The following is a 25,086-nucleotide window of genomic DNA, read 5'->3' on the forward strand; positions in this document are numbered from 1 at the left end:
TTATTGCAAACTTTTATACCTATTGGTATATATCTACTACTATAGTTATCTAAATATATTGATATATATGTACGAATAACTGTTGATGTTATTGCATGTATTGGATTCTTACAATTGGGGTATATATTTATAGGTTATGTATATGTATTTAGGATATTTTTGTATAAGGTATATTTAAGAATGTACATATATATATTTAGTTATCTTAATATCTAGATATATTGATATATATGTACGAATAACTGTTGATGTTATTGCATGTATTGGATTCAGACAATTGGGGTATATATTTATAGGTTATGTATATGTATTTAGGATATTTTTGTATAAGGTATATTTAAGGATGTACATATATATATTTAGTTATCTTAATATCTAGATATATTGAGTTATTCGAAAAGTAATACGTTAATCACATTTATCGCTACTTAACCTCACTCTTAATTTCAAAATCATTATTTTTACTTTCTAATAAAATGATTGATATAATTGGAGTATATATTTATAGGTTATGTATATGTGTTTAAGGTATATTTAAAAGTTTATATATATGATTATAATTATTTTAATAACTAGATATATTAATTTATTTTCATCCAAAACAAACTCTTACATTAACAAATTTGATTATAAATTTTCAAATTAGTTTTTCACGTATTATAGAATTAACTTTCGATCGCTCGTACCATCAGTTATAGAGGCATCCTGTATATTGGATTTTTCTATATATTGAGGTATATATAGGGTGTACATATATATATACGTATTGGGTGAAAGAAGGATAGAGATAACGAGCAACATGGGAGATAGTAACGAGCTCGTGACAACCGAGTTTGTACTCGTTAAAGAACGTTTTAGTCCTATCTACTGATTTCAAGATTCCAACTAACAATAAATCGTTTGCCGAAGATTTGATTTCCTAAACAACCGATAACGCTACGAAAGAAATCAAATAATATACGTGTGCATGTATGTTGCTACTATCTATACGTATTTACGTATGAGTAACTCTATATGTATGTGTGTGTGTGTGTTTGTGTGAAGAAGGTTATGAAAGAAGACAACAGATTGAAAGATTTTCTCTTATAGTACAGCAAAGTTATGTGAAGTTTCATCGTCTAGTCTATTTGCGGTTTATTCTCGGCACTTCTTCTTCTTCTTCTTCTTCTTATTCGTCTTCATATTCTTCTTCTATTCTTCGAGTTTTAAGAGAAGAGAAAACGGAAGTTATTGCACTTATAAGCGAAGGGAGTGGGTTCCACCCCCGTTATGGTGAAAGGGGAGGATAAATACCGTATTACTCGTAAAAAATGATCTCCAGATAAAATATTGTAAAACTGTTTACATCTACATTTCTTCCCTTCAAATTTTTATTTTACTTCTTTTCGATTATAGGTTAGTTTCTGAAACAACTTACCAATTATTAGATCACGTTCATAGAAAATTTCATAACAATTTTCATTCAATACTTTATATCTCGCGCATTGTTCTATTATATTTTGATTTAAATATTTATTTGAAAAATGGATTCGAATGTTTTCGTCATTAAAAAAAAAACGTATACACGCATTTAATAATATATCAAATCACGATTGAATTGATTTCATTCGAAAAGGAAAAAAGAAAAAAGAGATTGATGGATTACTCGATCATATTTTCTCGAAATTATTAAATAATATTAAAACAAAATAAAAAACGAGTAAGTTCAAAGTGAACAACTAAACAGTTCCGATTAATAAAATTCATTTTCACGTTTGATCGAATTCGAACTCGAATAAGGTGATGGTGGTAGTGGTGGTGATGATGGTGATGGTGGTGGTGGTGGTGGTGGTGGTGGTGGTAAATCGGAGAAAATCTAGGAAATCCAAACTGTGCCTCGTTAAGAGACATTGTTGAGAGAAGAGAATCAGTAACCGTTTTCCCTCTTCACCCCAACCCCCGTCTCTTTGTCCCCACCCTTTTTCTCTTTCTCACGGGAGATACTTCCCATGCCCTTTTTTCTTTTTTTTTTTCTTTCTAATCCTCGGACAATAGGGCCCGTCGTCGAATGAGCTCGAAATCGCGATTTAAAAAAAAAAAGGAAAGAAAAAAGGCGGAGACAAAAAAGAACCGAACTGAAGCCCGCGTCAGAACAGATAGCCAGATAGATGGATAGATGGATAGCTAGATAGCTAGCTAGCTAGCTAGCTAGATAGATAGATAGATAGATGGGGTATGAAGAAAAATGGGAAAGATGAAAGCTGGAAATCGCATTTTCAGCAGGTTAAGCGTTTTTAACGAGTCCTGCAGTAGTGTCACCGAACTCGAACTGGAGCATCCCATGAAAAAAAAAAATAAAAAAAGAGGACAAGAGGACCGCCCACAAATAGATAGATAGATAGATAGACGGATAGATAATTAAATAAAAAAAGATAAAAGATAGAAGTGAACAACCAAATGACATTTTCAGCAGGTTTAAGTGTTTAAAACGTTTCAACGAATCTTTTGCAGTTGTCCTATCATGGTAGAGTAACGAATACGGAATCATTGTTGTTGTCATTGTCTGTTTCAGAATCTAGCGACCTAGCCGGCAGGATCTATTGTTCTCTGGAGGCCAGCAACACGCCAGCTGAGCAAAAGCAACAGCAACAGTAACAGTAACTGCAACTGCAACTGCAACTGTAACTGTTACAACGACAGCAACAGGATTAGAAACGAGGTTAATGGGAACGACATTGGATAAGCATGAACGAGTCGATGATGCGTTAGAAAATCCTATTGTTGGCCGATTAGTGACGATGATCGAGAGGACTATTCATGAAATAGATTATCTGCAATTGGTGAAAGTACGGAATAAAAGGACACGTTATACAGTCAAGGGAAATTGGTGAATTTTCGACACCACACGGAATCGTCGTATTCGATAAAGGAAAAATCGAATCTGTTGCTGTTTCACGTCCTAAGTTAACAAATATTTATATCGAAATATTTTCCTTGTCGCGACCAAAGTAAAACAATTAAAAAATAAAAAAAAAAGAAAGAAAACAAAAGGAAACTGAAAACTCATCGTTACTGTAAATATTTAATGATGATGATGATTATGATGATGATAATGATCTCTCGGTTGTTTGTAAAAGATCTAAGAGTAAGCCTTCTTTCGAACAATAAAACAAGAAATAAAATAATAAATAAATGACAAATGTGTGGTAACTGGATAAGAATGGGTTGACGTTTATTGGGTCAGTATTTTTTTAAATATAATTGATCAGTATTTGTAATGAGATATGAATATGTAACAAATTAGTATTTTAATACTGAAATTATCAAACAAGGTATAATAAATTAATTTAAATATTTGATGATCCTTAGTGTTGTATTTTAAAATTAAAATTTATTATTCATATCGTACCAACACTTTTGTGTTTCAAAGTTATATATAAACTATACCTAAAAATCCTGTAACTATTAATTTGAATTGGTATACTGAATAAAAAAAAAGTTTCATATAATTCTAAATAGTTTATAAGTATAAAAATCAGATGGTCAGTAATTATAAACAAAATATCATTACCAAGCCTGTATCAATATGCAATCATTAAACAACCCACACCAATTATAAATACTGACCGATTTAATTTAAAACAAACATAACCTCAAAACTATTAATTTACAATTTCAACAAAATACTGAACAAAAATATTCCAAATAATTATCGCAAATGAATATGGAAATACTGATCGAATAAATTTATCCCGTAAACGAAAATATTAAACATAATTCAAAAATACATAAATATAATAAATGAATAAAACGATACACAACACCGCACAAAACTTGGCGTCAATAAAATCGTGAAAAATCGTTAATCGTTTCTTTGTGTATACTCATGGCGATAAACTTATCGTGCACGAAGAGTTTCATTACCAAGAAGAAGGTTAGTTTGAAATGTAGTTGAATCAAGAAGGATGTAGAGGTTGGGGGTTAAGAGTTGGGGTTGGGGTTGGGGTTGGGGTAGGAATTGAAGAAGAAAGGTTTTGCAAGTATATATACACAGAAAGGGTTTGAATACATACATCTCGGAATTCTCCAATTGGCAGGCACGCGTCTTAGCGTGTTAGGAAGGAATTAGCGTGAAACTTAGTACTCAAACTCGACTCTAGGTAGTCCGTTCAAGGCATGCTTTTCTTCGAGACAGCTGATTTATCCATCGTCGTGTAACAGATATTGTCGAGAGTATTTTAAATGGTCTTATCTTTTATCGTTACATTTTACAATTAGTTGAGTAACCCACCAAGCCGAGTGTATTGAATTTTCTAACGAAAGAAATTCATTTGAAACTTGTACCTCTTTCTCTCTCTCTCTCTCTCTCTCATATCAATCAGATTACATGAAAAATAAAAAACATCCAGCAACTCCCAGCCCCCGTCATTAAATGAAAGAAAAGAGAAGGAAAAGAAAGCGGGAAGGGGGGCGCGGGACGGGGAGGGGGTGAGCGGGAAGGAGGGAAGAGAGAGAAAATGAAAAGGCGATGAGTGGAAAATAACGTTGGTGTTGAACAGCTAAGTCAAACGAAAGGAAGAAAAGAAAAGGACAAAAACCAGGAATACGACAAAAGCGATGAAATCGAAATCGATCGATGAATCGATCCTTATCGATCGATCGATCAACGATCGATCGAAGAAAAAAATTCCCCCCTTTTCAGGATTGCGTGTCCGGTCTAGCCAGTCTCTCGCCACGAGATTTTTAATTAAGTTCTATCGTTTTCAAAGGATCCTTTCAATCGGCTTTCCTATGCATCAACTGCATCACCGAGGTCAAAGCTCGATTCTTGATTATTACTTTCGAACCTTGCTTCGTTCATCGTCTTCCATCAAATCTATTTCTCTCTCTTTCTCTCTTTTTCTATTCTCCAATTCTTTTTTTAATTTTATTCTACGTACATTCAAAAGGCATATAGAGCTACGCACACACTCATAGGCGTACAAGTTAACACAGAGATGCATACTAATATTCATACACATTTACACACATACACGTGAACATAGTTGCAACAACGCATACGTATAAATGTTACCGTTAAAGACCGAAATTGGACAATATGAAGATTCACATGGTCGCTTGGTATATGTCCGAAATATTAATATATATGAATAAACCCAAATACTCGGTCTTTCACCGACGTATTTGGTAGGTATTAACATTCACTATGTGAATCTTCACATTTTTCAATTTCGGTCTTTCACGGTATCACATATATATATATATATGCGTTAATGTATGGGTGTGTAAAACATAGTATAATTTCACCATACCACCCTAACCCTAAAACCACCGTTTTCCAGTACCTACCCCTTGTACCACCCCTTGTATTTCCAACCCCCACCCCGTTGAACGGTATTTCCAACGTTCTCGCGAACGACGGTCGCGGTGGTTAACGAGACTAACGCGCTAACGATGCCCAGCGTTAATTACCAACCCGGACAGGACGCCTAATCGTCGAGCGAGTGGACACGCTAATTACGCGCGTATCCGACAATCGGCCGGAGTCGTGAATTGCACGGTCAGAGATTGAATTCCTCCTTTCTTCTACCCGTCCACCCCGTCATTTTCAACAGAATATTGGATATAATTGATGCGATACATACTTAACCTAAAACTCTCTATTCTCCTACGCTACAAAATAGCCATTTTGAGGTTAGGTTAATAATTCGATTGTTCTTTTGTTTCTGATTTGTTCGAAAGGGGATACGAAAAAATATTGTTCCTGATTACAAATATTATCGGTTCTACGTAATATTTAACATTTATATTTAATTAATTTGTAAAATAATATTTTATAATTTGTTAAATATCACTTTGTTGAAGAAATTTATATTTAGAAAATCAAATCGTTACAGAGCTCAATCGTTTGAATCTAAATCGTTATATATTTTATACGATAAATATATTAATTATACGACAAGTTAATTTTATTTGAATTCAAATCTAAATCGTACGATAATGTTATTGAAATGTTAATTTATCTAAACAAAGAAACGACGATAATCACAAATTTCGTTTCGAAAAGAATAAAAACGTACTAACGTAATTATTGGTATCAATTTTCCTCGAGATTTAAAAAGACAACAAAAAATAAATATATATAATAAATTCTCTATCTTCGTTTTCAAACTCATGCGATAATCGATCTGTTTAAAACGTTATAAACAGAGAAATACATTTTTTAACTCGGGCGTGAATTTTAATTTCTTCCATTTTTTTTTTTTTTTTTTTTTTTAGTAATTCACATACAAATAAACATGCTTTCGCGAATCAAGCTAATTGCTAATAAATTCGTTAACGGTAACCTACGAACCGTATAAAAGGGCAAATATCAATGTTTGTAATATCTCAGTGAGCGAGCAACGCTATGGTTGATCAAGCGTATCGATTAAAATGCTTTATAAATAATCATCGAAATATTTTTTATATAATACATACATATCTATATACATATATAAATATATATATATATTTTTTTTTCATTATTTTTTTTCGTACACACACACACACACACACACACACAGACAGACATTTTGTTTAAATTTTTATTATTTTTACAGGAACGTTATCAGGAAATATAGTTTTCGGGGGATAAAGGGGCAATGGCGGTGGCGGTGGTGGGAGGTGGGGGCGGGGCAATCGCAACGTCAGGAGGTGGGGGGTGGAGGATTGAATGCTATAGGTCGAGTGTACGTAGGAACGCTGCGAAACAACGATAAACAAATCCGCAAATATACGCGACGTTGCGCGAAAGGGTACGCTATCTACTTCGGTTTTCCCAACGAGCTCACCGATCGTAAAATATCGAGAGAGAACGAAGAGAGAACGAAGAGAGAACGAAGAGAGAACGAGAGAGAGAGAGAGAGAGAAACTACTGTGCTACAAAATACAATAAACGTGCATAAATATCCGCTTAACTGGTGGCTCGTTGAATCCCACATTTAAAACTGATCCATCCTTTCCTACAAAACCCACCCACCTACTCACTTGCTCTTAACACACGTATACACTTTCAACTTGATGCTACGATTTATTACCAAATTTTGTAAAAATTACTTTTCAAACAAAACTATAAAAATCGAATGTCATAAATGATCGAAGATGACTTCTGACTCGTTGAATCCTACATCCTAACTTATTCATCCCTTCTTACAAATTAATTCTTCACTTTGAACACATGTATACACTTTCAAATATTGATTTCAAAATTATTTTAAAAAAATATGAACAGAAAAAATGATCGAAGATGATTGCAAAGAAACAAATTTCGAATGAAGTAATCTCGAATTAATGATAAATAATAAACGAGAGACCTTGCGCGTGATCCATTGATCGTGTTTCTCATAAACAAAAGAAAAAATGTAAGAAGGAAAGAAAAAAAGAACAAGAAAATGAACCTAAATGAAAGGGCGCAAAGAAAAATTGCGTATTCATTTTATCAGCTTACGAGCTTGCATGTGTGTGTCTACGCGTGTCTGTGTGTGTGTGTGTGGAATCGTATGAGAGTAGTATCAAACATACATACACCAACGTATTCTACGAACCGTATGCATGTAAACGTACGATTGTACGTATGCGTATATGCGTGCGAAATAATAATAATAATAAGAAGAAGAAAAAGAAAATAAAAGGGGAATAGGTAGGAACGTGAAAAAGAATGTGCAAAGAAAGAGAAGTTACGACGAAAGAAGAAAACAAAATGAGAATTCGTAAAATGAGTGGGTTGGGAGGGGGTAGAAAGAGGAGTAGGAGGAGGAGGAGGAGGAGAGGTAAGAGGAGAAGTAGGAGGATAATGAAGACGAGACAGACGCTGCGTGTAACACAGGGTAGATAATAGGGACCATCGAGAAAGAAAAAGAAAAGGACAGAAAAAGAAAGAAAGAAATAAAGAAAGAAAGAAAGAAAGGTAGAGAAGGGTCGCCAAGGCGACGACGAGTTTGCTTTCATGAATATTTCAACGTCCAGCTTGCTCGGTAAATAGCGAGACTGTGCGAAATATTATTCGCAGTAAAAGAGGAAGAGGAACACAGAGGAAAAGGAGAGGTGGACGCGAGAGTTTTGTCTCACTTGCGTTTAAAGTCTCGTACGAATATATAAATATATCTTTTTCTCTCTTTTTTGAACCCCCTAAAGCTACCCCCAGGTTTACTTCGTGTCCACCCATAGCTTCCCCAGGTTCTACCTCAGCTACCCCTTTCCCTTCAACTTAGAATATTCTATCTTCTCTCTCTCTCTCTCTTTTGAACACTCTAAAGCTTTCCTCAGGTTCACTTCATGTTCACCCATAGCTTCCCCAAGTTCTACCTCACCTATCCCTTTCCCTTCAACTACGAATATACTATCTTCTCTTTCTATCTTTCTATCTCCCACTTTTGAACCCCCTAAACCTACCCCCAGGTTCACCACTAACCTCCCCAGGTTCACCCCTAGCTTCCCCAGGTTCTACCTCACCTAGCCCTTCCACTATAACTACTAACACTCTATCTTCTCATTGGCAACGATGAGCCCCACGTGAAAAGCGATCGGGTCCTGTCCCTCGTACCGTTCTCCTCCCACCCCTCCAGGATCTGGTCACCAACGGAATACTAATTTACTCGTTACGACCAAACGAATCCGCCGGAAGCGCGTGTTTTATTGCTTTTACTCCACAAACTAGCACTGCAATATTTCCTACTGTCGATATTCCTATAACGATCGATACCTCGATCCTCGATCCCAATGGTATCTTTTATCTCTCTCTCTTTCTGTCTTTCTCTCTCTCTCTCTCTCTCTCACTTTTATATATTTCGTTTCTTCTTACTCTGTTTTTTTTATATTCATTTTATTTTTTGTGTTTTTTTTCTATTTACAATATATTTTTTATTTTTAATAATAAATCAATTATTTTGTTTATTTTGTACTCTTTCTGAACGAAGCGGAAGAGAAATAAAAATTATCGTTCGATCGGTTTAATATTTCATTAATAAAATTTCCCTGGAATAATTATTCGTCAGATTTTTATTGATTTCTTGTGTTTTTTTTTTCTGTTGTTGTTGTTGTTGTTTTATTTTCTTTTTACACGTATATAGCCCAAGCTTTCTGTTTTTTTTTTTTTTTAATAATTAAATCGACGCAATACACGCTCGTATTTTGTATCAAAATTATTTGCCAATTCTTTTTTATGAAATAAAAAATATTCATATAAATGTTAATACGATATAATATTTTGTTGCATACTTTTATCCGATATCGTTCGTTTATACATTTTTTAAATTATTCATATATAAATAAGATTATTCAATGAGAAAGAGAAATATTGTAATTCAATCTATTATATTTTATATAATAATTATATATATTATTTTTTTGTTTTTTTTTTTTCAATAAATTCACATATAAATTATCCCTACGTTTATAAATATAAATATAAATAATATAATTTTATTATAATTTTGAAAATTAAATTCAACACATTTTTATCTCGTCATTTATTTTCGAGAATATAAATCGATTAATAAAAATATGCAAAATAAATATTAATAATAATAGAACTAAATAAAAACCCACTCGTATGTGGGTGATAATTTTTAATTGATATAAAAATAAATTTAAAAAAAAATCTTTACAAAAGTACGGAAAATAAATGCCCGTGAAAGAAAAAAATCATTGAATAAAATATATCATTCGTATTTGATTTATAACAAAATAAAAAAAAAATAAAAAAGAAAAAAAAACAAGAGAGATAAAGAGAGAGAGAGAAGAATATTTTTTACTTATCGTAGGAATGATACATAATGATACAATAATTATATATATTATTTTTTTGTTTTTTTTTTTTTTCAATAAATTCACATATAAATTATCCCTACGTTTATAAATAAATATAAATAATATAATTTTATTATAATTTTGAAAATTAAATTCAACACATTTTTATCTCGTCGTTTATTTTCGAGAATAAATCGATAATAAAAATATGCAAAATAAATATTAATAATAATAGAACTAAATAAAAACCCACTCTCATATGTGGGTGATAATTTTTAATTGTTATAAAAATAAATTAAAAAAAAAATCTTTACAAAGTACGGAAAATAAATGCCCGTAAAATAAAAATCATTGAATAAAATATATCATTCGTATTTGATTTATAACAAAATAAAAAAATAAAAAAAAAAAAAAGAGAGATAAAGAGAGAGAGAGAGAGAAAAAAAAAGAAAAGAAAAAAGAGAGAGAGAGAGAAGAATATTTTTTACTTATCATAGAATGATAATCGATCATCGGAATCCGAATCGTATATTATAATTAATGTTGGATAAGTGCAATTTAGAAATATATATATATATACATGCACGCAATTAGTAAAAGTGAAATCCCAAGAGGAAACTCGTCGAATTGTTGAAGAGAGAAAGAGAGAGAGAGAAAGATATCCGACATAATTCCTTCGAGACCAGGTTGGGACGGGTTTGAGAGCGATAAATTTCGAGCTAGTAGTCGGATCATGGAAAGTGTGCGAGAAAGAGAGAGAAAGAACGATAAAGTAGGAAGAGTGGAGGGGATAGAAATGGTTGTGGGGGGGGGGTAGTAGTAGTTGAAAAAGTGTGTGGTGGTGGGGGGGACGGTTGGTTGTAGTGGTTGAACGTAACGCGAAGATTTCATCGCGTTGAGATTCGAAAAGGCCATAGACCTCGTTCTATCTATGTGTATATGTGTATGTATGTATCTATGTGTGTGTGTGTGTGTGTATACGTTGAGATTTTCGAGTGTTGGAAGTCGGAAAACGTCAATAATGACGTTGAGGTAGGTCGTCGTGAAATCGCACTTCGTCGAGTAGTAACGAGAACAGGGAGATTGTGTATATGTGTGTACGTGTATGTGTGTATATGTGTAAGTGAGAGAGAGAGAGAGAGAGAGAAAGAGAGAATGTGCCACCTGTTACGTCCCTTCTTCGGACTCTTCCTCTTCAGTAAGTGGGCGACCTGAACGAACATAAAGTCAAAACTTTGACTTCCTTCGAACGAATCAAATTCAAATATTTCTAATGCAGGACGCATGATATCTTAATATTTCTTTTTTTCTTCTACTTTTTATTCTTTTGTTTTTTTTTTTTTTTAAGCATGAATGAGTTTGAAAATCGTTCGAAATTGATCTGTTTTATTACTGGTTAATTCGTAACATTTTTTTTTTCATTATTATTATTGTTATTTTCTATTCGAGGAGATCAGAGCGAATGCTTAATTTTTTTTATGAGGTTTTTTATGACGTAAAGAACAAAAATTTGTTTCGCACGCGATAGAAAAGTTGAAATAAAGATAACTTTTGACATTGGTAATAATTTAAAAGAAGAGAAAGAAAAACAAAATATCGTTAATTTTCTTTCTCGATATACGATGCATCTTTTATTTTTATTTTATTTTTTTTTCAGAGATTGGGGGCTGGGCAGGGGGGAGTTTTTCTTCCGTAAACGAAACGAAATCCAAAAATGGTAACAGAAATGGAATAACCGATGTTAGGAGAAAAAAAAAGGTATTAATAAGAAAAAAAAAAAAAAGTAAGTAATAAAAATAAAAAAAGAAAAAAAATGTGACGAAAAAAGCTTTTGAAGAAGTTAAATCTAATATCATGGCAGCTCGTCGTGTTCTTTTTTTATCCTCCACATCTTCTTTCGTCGTATCCGAACATTCTCAAATTCGAACGCTTTCAAGAGAGTGTGTACTTGTGTGTGTATGTGTGTGTGTGTGTGTGTATGAAATAGAGAAAGAGAGAGAGAGACAGAGAGAATATCGATCGATCATCGTGTAATCGTCGTGTCCTCGAGAGATGCGTGTGAGATATCGAGGACATTATTTATACGAAGTGAAAACGAGACGAGCCGTGAAATCGTTGAAAGATACGAATCCAAGAGAAACGATTTAAACAAATGCTTCGAGTTATGTACTTAAAAACGCCTGACTATAACGGGGATAAGAAAAAAAATATAAAAAAAAAAAAAATAAAGAAGTGAAATGAAATGAAACTTGGGGGAAGACGAATGAAAAAAAATTAATAAAAATATATAAAAAGAAGAAGAAGGTTCGAATATATGAACAGAAGAAGAAAAAAATAAAAAAAAGAATAAACGATCGGGGGTGGAGAGTGTCAGGTGATATACGATTTTTTCAGTAATCTCTATAATATTTTTCCTATTCATTCCTTTCTTAGGCAAAATAGATAATGTATAAAGCCGAAGAAGGTTCAAGCGATAGGTGTGTAGCTATTGTTTATTAAATTAATAATAAAATATATTTACAACCTTGACAAATATTTCGTCAGATTATTTTAATCCTGTGTCTTGTTTTTTTTCTTCTCTTTTTTTCTCATTTTATATTAAATTTATTTTTATATTAAATTTATTTTTATATTAAATTTATTTTTATATAAAAATTAATACAATTCTTCTCGAAATAATTAAAAGGTTTAACACGAGAAAGGTGTGTAAAAATGTTTTGTTTTTCTATTTTTTTTGTTTTTGTTTTTTTCTTAAAAATTATTAATCATTTTACAATCTCTAGACGAAACTTCGTCATTTTGGTTTCGTATAATATTATTTTGATTTGTAATTATAATGAAAATAATTCTAAGCAATGGGAAAAGGTAAGTGTTTCCTATGAATTTTTATTAAATTAATTAATGTTGCATATAATTCGAGTAATTTCGTTCCATTAAAAATTACATTTTCTTATAATCTCTTCATTAATATCTAACACACTATAAATATAATACCAAACGATTTTCTAAACTAATAATACTTTGTTTTTTTTTTCTTCAAAATTAAACAAATTCATTTCCTAACAATTGACGTACGAAATATATAATCTTACAATTTGTATATTATTAAAATCATAAAATAATCTTAAAAGAAAATATGTTAACCAATTGAAATGAAATTTTGTAAAAAGAAAAAGAAAAGTCTCACGTAAAGAAAATATTTAACGATAAAATAATAATCTAAATCATATACAAAATTCTATTCAACAAAAAAAAAAATAGAAATCTATTTTAAACATTTCGAAATTGTTAGAATTACAAACAACCTCCTATGACGATTTTAAACCCAAATACACAAATACACATTTAACACACAAATAAATTCACATTTCCTATAGAATACAAAATCGACTTTGATAGGAAACGATCGATATGTTTCGATATTTGTATTGATAGGAATCATAAAAGCTCGTCAATCAGAATACGTTCGCATATAGTAACTTCAAATTTTACTACTTCGTGCCATTTGAAAATATTTTTTTTTTCGAGGGGATTGGAGGAGTCCGTGGGAGAAGGGGGAAGGGAAGGGGAGGGGGGATAAAGGGACGGGTTTGAGCTTTATCGAATGTCAGCTTGCACACTATTTTTTTATATATATTTATACGTAGGTATATTGAATGTTTTTTATTTACCTCATTCTCTTTTTCTTTTTTTTTTTTTTTTTTTTAATACTCACATCAGTAATCAGAGCGAATTCTTTCCCCTTCCCTTCCACCCACCCCATTCGCGGTCGATTAATTCCTCGATGGACTCTTTGACTTTATTTTGTGTTTTGTTTTTTCTTTTTTTTTATTATTATTATTATTTTTATTCTCGATTGAAAAACAAAACGAAAATCCCGTCGATAACGAGATCTAAATTCGATCTGATGAAAATGAAAAGAAAAAAAAGTAAAAAATATTTGTCATACGAATTATTAATTCTTTTTATTCCGCCGTTCGTGTTATTTTAGCGTTTTGAGGATTTGTCTATTGGAAGAAAATAAAAAAAATATATATAAAAAAAAAAGAATAAAATTCTTGGAGAAACAAGGCAAACGTATTTCTCGAAGAATTTTTTTTACCACTGTTTGACGAGAACAACGAAATATATGGGCGAGTTACTAATGCGTTTTCCATGTTAACAATGACGGATCGTTATCCGCTATTTCACTCGATTGTTATAACGAGTAACGGTGGGATAGCGGTCGTTTTAGTTTTCTTAAAAAATAGCCTAACTTCAAGCCTCTCCATCCATCCCCTCCCCTCCCATTCTTATCCCCACCACTCCCATTCTTATCCCCTCCACTCCCATTCTTATCCCCTCCGCTCCCATTCTTATCCCTCCACTCTTATTCTTATCCCCACTCTTTCTTCGCACGTTCAGTGATACGTCCGCGTCTCGCGTTGAAAACTTCAAGTGACAAAATATTTTCCCTTTCTTTTTTTTTGTTTCTTTACGAATATATATAAATATTCCAATTTCATTGTTTCATTATTTAAAAAAGAAAATAAAAAGAGAGAATTCAATGATTCAAATTAAATTTGAATATAATCGAGAAAAAAAAGAACAAAGTAAAAATAAATTACTTTATATCGGAAAAACTTCTGCCATTTTGCGTTAAATGCAATATATTTTATTTCGTACCAACGGATTATTTCTTTACCACTTCTATCAATCAAAAATGTGTTTCGAGTTTTTTATTGTATTTCTTTATTTGTTTTTTATTGTTGCGAAGAAGAAAATGTTGAGAACATTTATCTCGCAGGAGTTCGTGAGAAAATAAGAAGAAGTTCGAAAATTCTCAGGTCATCTGTGGTGAGAAAACGAAAACGGGAGAGGGGGAAAAAAAAAAAAAAAAAATAAGGAGAATGGTGAGGGAATGGGTGGGGGGGGAGGTAGGATGAGAAGGTGAAAGAAAATCATGAAAAGATCGTTCTTCCCAGTTTGCTCCTGAAGGATGATATCACGAAAGCTCGTAAAAAGGGATCAGAAAAGGTTACGAGATGGAAAGAACCGCTATGGCTAATAAAGTATGAAATGTGATAACTTTCTTCAGTTTCATAGCAATATTTAAAAATTGTCACTCTAAATCTTTCATCAATTTCGATCCTTTACTTTATACATATACATATATATATATATATAACCCCATCATGATATATAATATAAAATATTACTACGATTTTTATCATCAATTTTTATAGTAATTTTTATCGCCCAAATGGATAATAAATTTTAAAATAATACCGACATTTTATGTTACTCTTCCTTTTTTTTCATTAGACACACAGAATATTTGAAATAATGTGGTTTTGTTTTTTCAAATATAAAAAACATTGCCATCTATCGACAATAATTTAATCTAAATGTAACATAACCTATATTCTAATTAAATATATTGATATAATATTCTATTCTTATAGGATTCGTCTAATTTTGCTTTTTTTTTTCATGATTTAACAAAAAGAACAATAATTATTTTAAATAATACCTGAAATGTTTCATCGTTAGGAATCCTAATTTTGTATAAATTATGTTTCATATATTAAATAAAACAAATACAAAATGTATCTCCTATTTCCTAATATCTCAAACAACATATTACAAAGCGTCCTAATTTCAAAAAAAATCCTAAAAATGATAAAAATTTCATTCAATTTCTTGTTAATACCACAGACAACCTATTACATAACCTTCAAATTTTAAAATTTTGATTGAATAAATTTAATCAAATGCATACTTAAAAACAACTCGTAGATCAATTTAATTACAACGATTAATTAACAAAAAAATGATGAAAAACGTGTGCAGGTGTTTTTTTCGTCAAATATCTCTAAAAACAAGAGAGTTATACTCGGTTAACCTATATTTTTGTGATTAAGGGTTCATATATCTAAAGATAAATAATGTATTGGTAACTACGAAGAAGACACCGTGATTCATAATACGTGTGTCACTATCGTAGGTTAAATAGCCGCAATTCAGGAAATTCATAATTCACACACCATAGCGCACCATGCCGCGACCGGAACAGATAGGAGAGCGTTCGTCATCGTTCGTTTAAACCGATCAGCCGTTACCCGTACGCGACAGGGATGATTAATCGTGCAAACGCGCAAGGCAAGTCATTTGCATCTCTCAAAATTCTGGAACCTAGTCCCCGTTTCATCCCAGTAAACTGACTACCACTATATATATATGTGTAATACGTATATTTGGTATTTTGATATATATGCATGTATGTGTATGAATTTGTGTGTGTATGTGTTTTCTTCGTAGTCCATTATTTTATAAAAATCATCTTTCTAAATTATAAATCCTGGAACGAATTATTCGCGAGTAGAAAACTACTACAAAAAAGAACAAAAAAAGAGAGAAAAAATTATAAAAAAGAGATAGAAAGATATAAAGATAAATCTTTTCGTATTAATGGAAGGCCCTCTCCTCCTCTTCCCCTTCCCCCTCTCCTGTCGCTTCTATGTCTGCTTTTCTTGCAGTAAATATACCATGAATACGAGAAAAGTCGACGATATATTTTATTCGATTCACATATTTCATTCAATTTCTTTCCCATTTTTCTCCTAGCCCCGCCCTCTTCTGTTTTTTATTTTGTTCGTTTTCTTTTTTCTTTTTAATAGTTTTTATAGATATTTATGCTGTGCTTTTATTTTCTTCCTTTTTTTTTTGTTTTTTTTTTATAACTAGTTCGTATTGAAAAGATTTTAATATTGAATCGAGAAATTGGAATAACTTTTTTTTCTTTTGTAAATATATTAAATGATGGAATGAATAAAGGGTTAAAGATTTGATTAGAATACGATAATTGATAGACATCAAAGTGAACTTTTCTATTAAATGTTTTTTTTTACTTTTATATATAGGTATACGTATGCAAAAAAATACTAATAGGAATATAAAATTATTAGAAAATTGTTTTAAATTAAATTTCGAAACAAATTTAGATACCGATATGAAGAGTTACAAAATTTGGATAGAAAAAATTCGAATATGGTAAAAAAAGAAGAATGTAAAATGTAAATGAAATTCTGTAAAACTTTGAAATCAAACTTTGACGCGTTAAATTGACTTTTTTTCTTCTATCAATCAGTATTACATAGAAAATCTAACGAACGATTAAAAAAATAAGATGAATTGAAATTAATTGATTTACAAGAAGAAAAAATGAAAAAGAAACAAAAAAAATTAAATAAATAAGGGAAGAGATCAGTAGAAGGGAAATAATATTAAAAAATAACAAAAAAAAAGAAAGAAAAAAGAACAAATAAAAAGGAGAATACAAAGAGTTGATTTAAAATATTCATAGAACAAGGAAGTGTTGTTACATAGAAAGAAAGAAAGAGATAAAGCAAGACATATATATATATATATACATGAGTATAGGATTTCTTCAAAGGGTGACCATAGGAATAAAACGATGCTTTGTTCTCTTTGGATTTCACCCTATTGTTCATCGAAGAGGTATTGTACATAAAGGGTTAGAAGTCGTAAGTACACGTTGAACCTTCATCTTTGCGACAAAAAGCTATAGGGTTGCACATTGATTTTCGAAAGAGAGACAGAAACACAGGACACTGATAAAGAATGAAAGAAAGAGAGAGAGAGAGAGAGAGAGATACTCTTTGGTATAAAACGCTTTGTAGTGAGGAATAATCGAACCTAGACGATTTTACTTTTTATTGATCGATTGAAACTCGACAATATATACTAGAAACTAGTATAGTTCGAATTTTTATTCTTCCTTTTTTTTTTTAATACAAACGAATTACACAACTATCAAATTATTATTATTAAAATAATTAATTAATACTAGTATAGTTAGAATTTTTTTTTTTTAATACAAACGAATCACACAACTATCAAACAATTATTATTAAAATAATTAATTAATACTAGTATAGTTCGAATTTTTGTTCTTCCTTTTTTTTTTAATACAAACGAATCACACAACTATCAAACAATTATTATTAAAATAATTAATTAATACTAGTATAGTTCGAATTTTTTTTTTTTTAATACAAACGAATCACACAACTATCAAACTATTATTATTAAAATAATTAATATAATACATCAAATACATTTATGCATTAATATTTAAAAAGAAATGAAAATCGTTAATAAGTTAAAATAAACGAATATTTTTATACACGTTTATATATATCCAAAGAAATCAAACTCATATACATTAAAAAATCTATATATATAGACTCATTTATAAAAGAATACATTTATAGATATTTATATATATCCAAAGATATCAGACTCATTTTTAACGTATTTAAAATATTTATACGCACTAAGAAACTCATATATACAGAGATATATATAAACGAATATATTTATACTTTTTTTTTATAGATATCCTAAGAAATCAAATTTTTAGTTAACATAGTTAAAATACTTATACACATTTAGAAATCCATATAAACGGACCTATATACATAAACGAATACATTTATACACACTTATATATATCCAAGGTATAAAAGTAGACGTACGTGCATCGTTTTCGAAGACATTTTGAGATATGAGAATGATAGTGATAAAGAATAGGTGTGTATGTTTGGATAAGAGAAAAAAAAAAAGGAAGATAGAGTGTTCACGTGACAAAGAATGAGAACAATTTCGTCTCTTTGCATAGTCGATATTTTTACTTGACAAATTTTGTCAACCCTTTATTTATATTTTCTTACGGTGGTAGTTGTTTCTTTTTTTTTTTTTTTTTTTTTTCGTTAGTTCATCTTTTATCTCAAGGATTCTCGATACCCTTTTTTAATTGTTTGTTTTAAAGTATACTTGATTGTAAAAAGTGGAATTAAAGTTTTATTATTTATAATATTTAAATTTCTATACATTTTTCATAGAATTTAAAACTATTGTGTAATTTTTCTTTAACTATCTAAAATGTTTATAATGTAATTAACGGATTAATTTAGTATTTGTATTATAGGATTGATATAAAAAGAAATAGACACGTTTTTGTAAAGAAAGTAAAAACTTCTGACTATTGAGACGATAAATCTTCGTCAAACGATATGAAAGCTAACTCATTCGTGAACAATCTAAGAAAAAATAACTATGTGGAAAGCGTTATATGACCATAACTGTTGCAACAAAAATGTTCTAATATTAAAGTTGAAAAAATAGTTAGCTTACATTAGATGTATTCTGTGTTTTGTACGATATTCCTATATACAGGTAATCCAAATATATGTATGATACTCTCCAACGATGAACACACACACACACACACTCGCACACATATGCATATCACTTGCACAATCATAAAACACGAACAGGTATACGCGAAATAAATTTGATACTTTTCTAATACCGTTTACACACCTCTCGCGATGTTCAAATAAGACTGAGCATAATAGCTATGCTTTATACTCGAAGATTACCGAATCACTTTCCGAACGAACACGAGGGTCATTGCGTTTACTAGTTCGACGGTTAGATTCTTCATAGTAAGAAACAATAACATTGAAGTATAGACAACGGCTGAGTGGGGTGAGATATGTATACGTAAACAAAACATTGAACTACGCGATATTCAACAAGATAAGACGCGTTCGAACGTATTTCAACGTTTTAATGTTTTTACGTATTATACATTTTTGTTTACTTTATTTATATTATAATTTATAATGTTTTATATATACTGTTTTATAACTGTGATTTAATTAATAATATTTCAATCATTATATTCGCGATAGATTTATTTCGTTTTATATATTCGATAGCAATACAAACATTAATGCACGTATGCATATCACTTGCATAGCAATAAAACACTTGCACTTATACGCGAAATAAATTGGATACTTTTCTAATATCGTTTTTAAATCTCGCGACGTTCGAGAAAGGCTGACAATGAGTATGAAAACAACTTCACAGTATACTGGACGAACACCGAGCCGCCATATTGTCGATCAACGGTAATCGCAATCGATGATTCGCAATCGATAAACCAATCAAAATTAAGAAGAAAAGCAATATGGAAGCAATGATTAATAATCATTGATATCAAATTATTATTACATTATTCTAATTATATTTCACAATTATATACTAATTAAAAATAATACAAAATATAAAATAAATTTCTTTCAAAATTATATACATATTTATATACATTATTATTTTGATTTGATATTTTATTAAATGAAAATTTCTTATTTAAAAAAGTTAAAACAAATGTATTTTAATTTAAACTATCCAAAATAATTATAGAATACGTTAGAGTATAAAAAATATTTTAAATAATTATTAATTCATTGAAAATAATGTATATTATAATTTAAAAGCAAGAAATAAAAGTTCAACGTACCGTCCTCTTCGAAATCCATCATCAGACTGTTTCATTGTCCCCTATGAAAGTTAATTAAAATTCTTTTATTGATTCATGTTTACATTACTTTCCGAAGGAATAACATACTAATATTCGTGATAAATAAAATGAAATTTAATAATTATTTAATTCTCTAACGTTATTTTAACGATTAAAATATTTCGTAAAAAAAAAAGAAAATCGCATATATTTTTGTTCGAATATTTTCATCAACATAATGATTACTTTTATTTCGTATAATATTTTCAATAAATTCTCATCAGACATAAATCATAATCTATTAGCAAGGTAAGCTTCTTTAACGACTATTTATAGTACATTAAATACCGAGCGATATTTATATACATTTTTTCTTCATTCACTCACGTAGATCGAATAACAAAGAACCGGGAGATCCTATGGGGGTTGAAAGAGGAAAGTAAAAAAGAAGAAAAAGAAACAAAACAATTCCTCTACCTTTTATATATACGGTGGTTGGGGAAAAACAATTACAAGAAAACGGTGAAAAGAAACAAAAAGGAAGAAGAAGAAGAAGAAGTAGAAGTAGAAGAAGAAGAAGAAGAAGAAGAAGAAGAAAGAAGACGAGAGGGACGAAGAGAAGAGGGTAGTTAGATGAAGAGAGGGTGAGCGGGGTGGAGTAAGAGGTGGGGGAGGTGGAGGAGGTGGTCTGGTAATTTCCCGGACAAGAAAGCTCGCGCAAGGGACGCATTAGCCGAGACTGAGCAGCCCTTCCGTGTATTCCTCACCCTCTGCTCCCCCAGTTATAGCAACCCCTTTAGCGTCACCCTTATTCTTCGCTCTCGGGCCTGCGTGTCTCGACATAACGGCCCGTAAAACATAATAGCTAACGAAAATACGGGACCATAATTCGCTCCCTTTACCCCACCACCATTCTTCTCCGTGTTGCTACTACAATCCTCAAACCCCCTTCGTACCCCAACCTATCCTGAAACCATACCCCAAACCTCATCCCATCCCCTTGTCTTTTATGTTCACCCTGTCCCTATGTGGGAGGTTAAATATCGTGGTTGGTGCACGTCAAAGGAATAGAATCAAGATCTATCTCGTATGAGGTAAGAAAAAATAAAAAGAAAAGTAAAGAAAAGTAAAAAGAGGACGAAATAGAGGAAGAATGAAATAATAAAAAAAATAATAATATTAGAGTAAGAGCGTAATGGTGAAAAGTACCACCCCTATAACACACGCGAGAATTTATTTCTCTTAGTTTTCTTTTCTTTAATCATTCCTTATTTCTCTATTTCTTATTTTGTTACTGTGCTTGAAAAATAGAGATCAACCGTCACGTTTTACTCAACCCCACTCCCCCCTTTTCACTCACCCTTCTTTTGATATATTTATCGTTTTGCTGGTGGTCGTAGCATCCTGGCGTTAAACGTAAACCGTAAGTTTCAAGTTCATGGTTATAAGTTAAACCCCCTTCTCCTCCCCCCCATCTGCTTTTCCCGTCCTGTCGTGGCAACGATCGGAAAAAGGAACGTCGAACGTGAGAGGAATCCGAGACACGATTACTTGTTTTCGATACTTGACTCGATCATTTTCTTCTTCTTTAATGTTATTCGAAAATAATTTGTCTTTTTTTTTCTTAAATACCTTACATTATAACAAACGTACGAATAATATCTTAAAACGTTTTGGGGGTTGCTTCAAATAATTTCTGTAATTTTTTTGAAAGCCGATACTAGTGCCATTAGGTTTATCCTATTATTATTATTATTATTATTATAATTGATTTTAAGCAAAATAATTGTTTCAATGAAATAATATTAATCAATTATTTATTTTATTAATCCAGATGAATTATTTTTGTAAAACGAAATGTTGAATAATACATACATGCACACATACACACACGTATGTATAAATAACGATTTATCTTTCAACACATTTCAAATATCAAAATCGTGACTGAGAATTGAGCTTGAGTTTCAGTCAGTTGATAGAGATTTTTTATTCATTTTTCTCGTTATCGTTTCAACAAGAAATACTGATGGTGTTCCTAGAAAACAGTAGGTATGTAAGTACGTGTCTACGTGAGGGGTGGGAGGGGACAGGAAACGGGGGTCGATCACGTGGAACTACGAGAAAGGATAAAGTCCAGAGTTTACTGTAGAAACCCCTGGTTCGAACTGTAGTCTCGTACTGTTATTACAAAAGTACACACCTATATACATACACCTATATACATTGAACCCAGTGAATACAACCCTTATTATATGCAATTTTCAATATGTGTTGTACGTTTTAATCCGTTTGCTTATTCAAATGAAAATAAAAAAAAAAAACTATTAGAATTGTCTCGTGTATCCTTTTGTTTTATTTTTATATTAACACGTTGAATCTTATGCTTATTTTATTATTATAATTATAATATTATTTATAAAAACGCTTATATCACGTGCGATGTATTATCTGATTGGTCCAACGATAACTCACACGATATTCAAATTGTAAGTAGAATAAAAATGATTGAATTTAATGTTAAACTTTTGCAAAACTCGAGACTATAATATCTTCTCATTGTTCTTTTTTATTTTTTTTTTTTTCTATATAAAAATGATATTTTTAAAATAAAAACTTTGATCATTTTTCTCTAACGAAACATATAATCGAGAGTACAAATGACGAGACCAAATTCGCGTATTATTTTCTTTTAAAATCTCTTTGACAAGAAAAGAAAAGAATGAGAATACGAAAAAAAAAAAAAAAGAAAAAGAAAAGTAGACAAGAAATCGAAAAGTTGAAACTTCGAAAATCCGAAGTATGCGGCTACGGAGTGAAGAACGGAAGAACAATCAGGAAAGATAGGGAGAGTTTTTTACGAGCTACTATTTTCCAAGTTCGTTAGACACCCTCGTTCTCCTCGTTGCATCGACGCTTTTCTCCTACCATCCCCCTAACTCCCCCCCCCCACCCACCGCCACCGTTTTCTGACGTTTCACCTCTCGACTAGGTTCCACCTCCTGCGACAGGAAACGATGGTTCTTTCTCAACCTACTCCCATTTCCAGTCCCCCTCCCCCTTTTCTTCATACCCTCAACTCCCATCAGCTAGCACCACCCCCCACCACCACTACCTCCCTCCCCATTCCACCCAATTCCCACCCATCGTACTCAACACTTTTTCTTTTACTACTACTACTACTATTTCTTTTTCTTTGTCTTTTTCTTTTTCTTCTATTGCTAGTACTTCCTTTTCTTTCCTTTTTTTTTTATTTTACTTCTTCGTCTAGGTTGGCCGTGAAGCGAGCTTAAGTCCATTGACACTTCCGATGCCAATTCGTTTCATCCCCCTAAGAGACAGGATTACGAGCGTGTCTCCGCCATTTCCAGTTGTCGTCCTTAAGATCATCCCCTTCGAGTCCCTAGAACCCTAGAGATAGCTTTATCAAACTCTTCACGCTTGACGTTTCGTTAATCTACATTCCGTTAATGATGAAAAATGAAAAATCCGTGAAATTCCGACAAAAAAAAATATGTTCAATCGGGGTATCTGATTTTTATCCGTGATTTATTAATCGTATTCAATATCCTTTTTTGTTTTGTTTTTAATACTAAATTCAATCAATAAGCGAAATTAATATAATATCGTCAAAATGAATTCTAGCAATAACATAACCTTAAAAATATTTTTCGTCAAATATTCATATATCGTCAAAATGAGTTCTAGCAATAACATAACCTCAAAAATATTTTGTCGTAAAATATTCATTCATTTGATGACATTTTATCAAATGGTTTGTAATTCAATTAATAACGATTACAATGATTTAGCAATAACGAAAGAAAAAATAAGATCATCCCTTTGAGAACCCCGACCTTCTGGATATTTAATATAACCTAAATTCTATTAACGAAAAATGAACAAATAAATATAACATCTTTCCGAAAGATGTTCATTGGTCGATTAGATAAGTCAATGATATTAAAATTAAATCGATTTATGATTGAACAATCATTGTACACTTGATATCAAATGATAATAAAAAAAACAAACAAACAAATAAACAAAATAAATAGAAATAAAAGAAATGGTAAAAAGTGGTGGGGGGTAGTAAAGAAATATTTAAGTCTGATTCTCTCTCTCTCTTCTATTCCACTTTATTCGAAAGAATAGTCGAGAATAAACGTTCCTGGGGTAGTTTGTGATTAGCATCTTTTCACGTTCAGCGAACGATAAGATTGCGAAAGTTGTGATAACGTTATTAGCACATCGAGAGAGAAGAAGTTTTCATCGAAGTATAGAACGTACGGAATAAGATGAGAAAGATAGAAGGAGAGGAAACCAGACAAAAAGAAAGAAAGGAAAGTAAAAGAAAAAGAAGAAGATGGAAGAAAACGAAGGAGGAGAACAATTTTCAAAGACGAGTCATTCTGAAGCTCGGTAGAATATCTTGGCACATCAGAAGCCGAGAACAAGCAAGCAAGAAAGCAAGCAAGGAATGAAGGAATGAAGGAAGGAAGGAAGGAAGGAAGCATGGTCGAGTGTCAGCAAGGATTTCGTACATTCGATCGAGATCGTGTTACCATCAAGGGATTAAGCCTTGGGAGTGGAATTGCTTCGGATCTGGAAAGGATAACGAGAGTGAGATAGGTGGATTTGAAGGATAGGAAAGAGAAGGATGACGAGAAATAGGAACAAGAAATAGTATGTGTGTATATGTGTGTCTGTGTGTGTGTTTGTCTGTCTGTATGCGAGTGAGAGAGAAAGAGAGAGAGAGAAATATGTGAAAAGAAAAGAAGGATGAGGAGTAGTTCACCGGAGAGGGTTGCCTATTCGAACTGATGAACGGAACGACGTGCAAACTTAAATGGTAGTTGAGAAATATAATTTCCCCAGCTGTCAAATATGTAAGCCGGAAGTGTACCAGGGGATCTGTTCGTTTTCACACCAGCAGCAACAAC

At 31.5% G+C, this 25,086-nt stretch overlaps 1 long non-coding RNA gene across 1 annotated transcript in view; it reads left to right on the forward strand.

Annotated features, from left to right (window-relative positions):
* LOC122515537 overlaps positions 1 to 2,996 on the forward strand; it is a 29,906-nt gene extending 26,910 nt beyond the window's left edge. Inside the window, exon 2 of the long non-coding RNA XR_006303297.1 lies at positions 2,552 to 2,996. This is a non-coding gene — a long non-coding RNA (uncharacterized LOC122515537). The remainder of the gene's footprint in view (positions 1 to 2,551) is intronic.
* The last annotated feature ends 22,090 nt before the right edge of the window (positions 2,997 to 25,086 follow it).

The sequence above is a fragment of the Polistes fuscatus genome, unplaced genomic scaffold, assembly GCF_010416935.1.
Source record: "Polistes fuscatus isolate 324 unplaced genomic scaffold, CU_Pfus_HIC Scaffold18, whole genome shotgun sequence".
NCBI classification, from domain to species: Eukaryota; Metazoa; Arthropoda; class Insecta; order Hymenoptera; family Vespidae; genus Polistes; species Polistes fuscatus.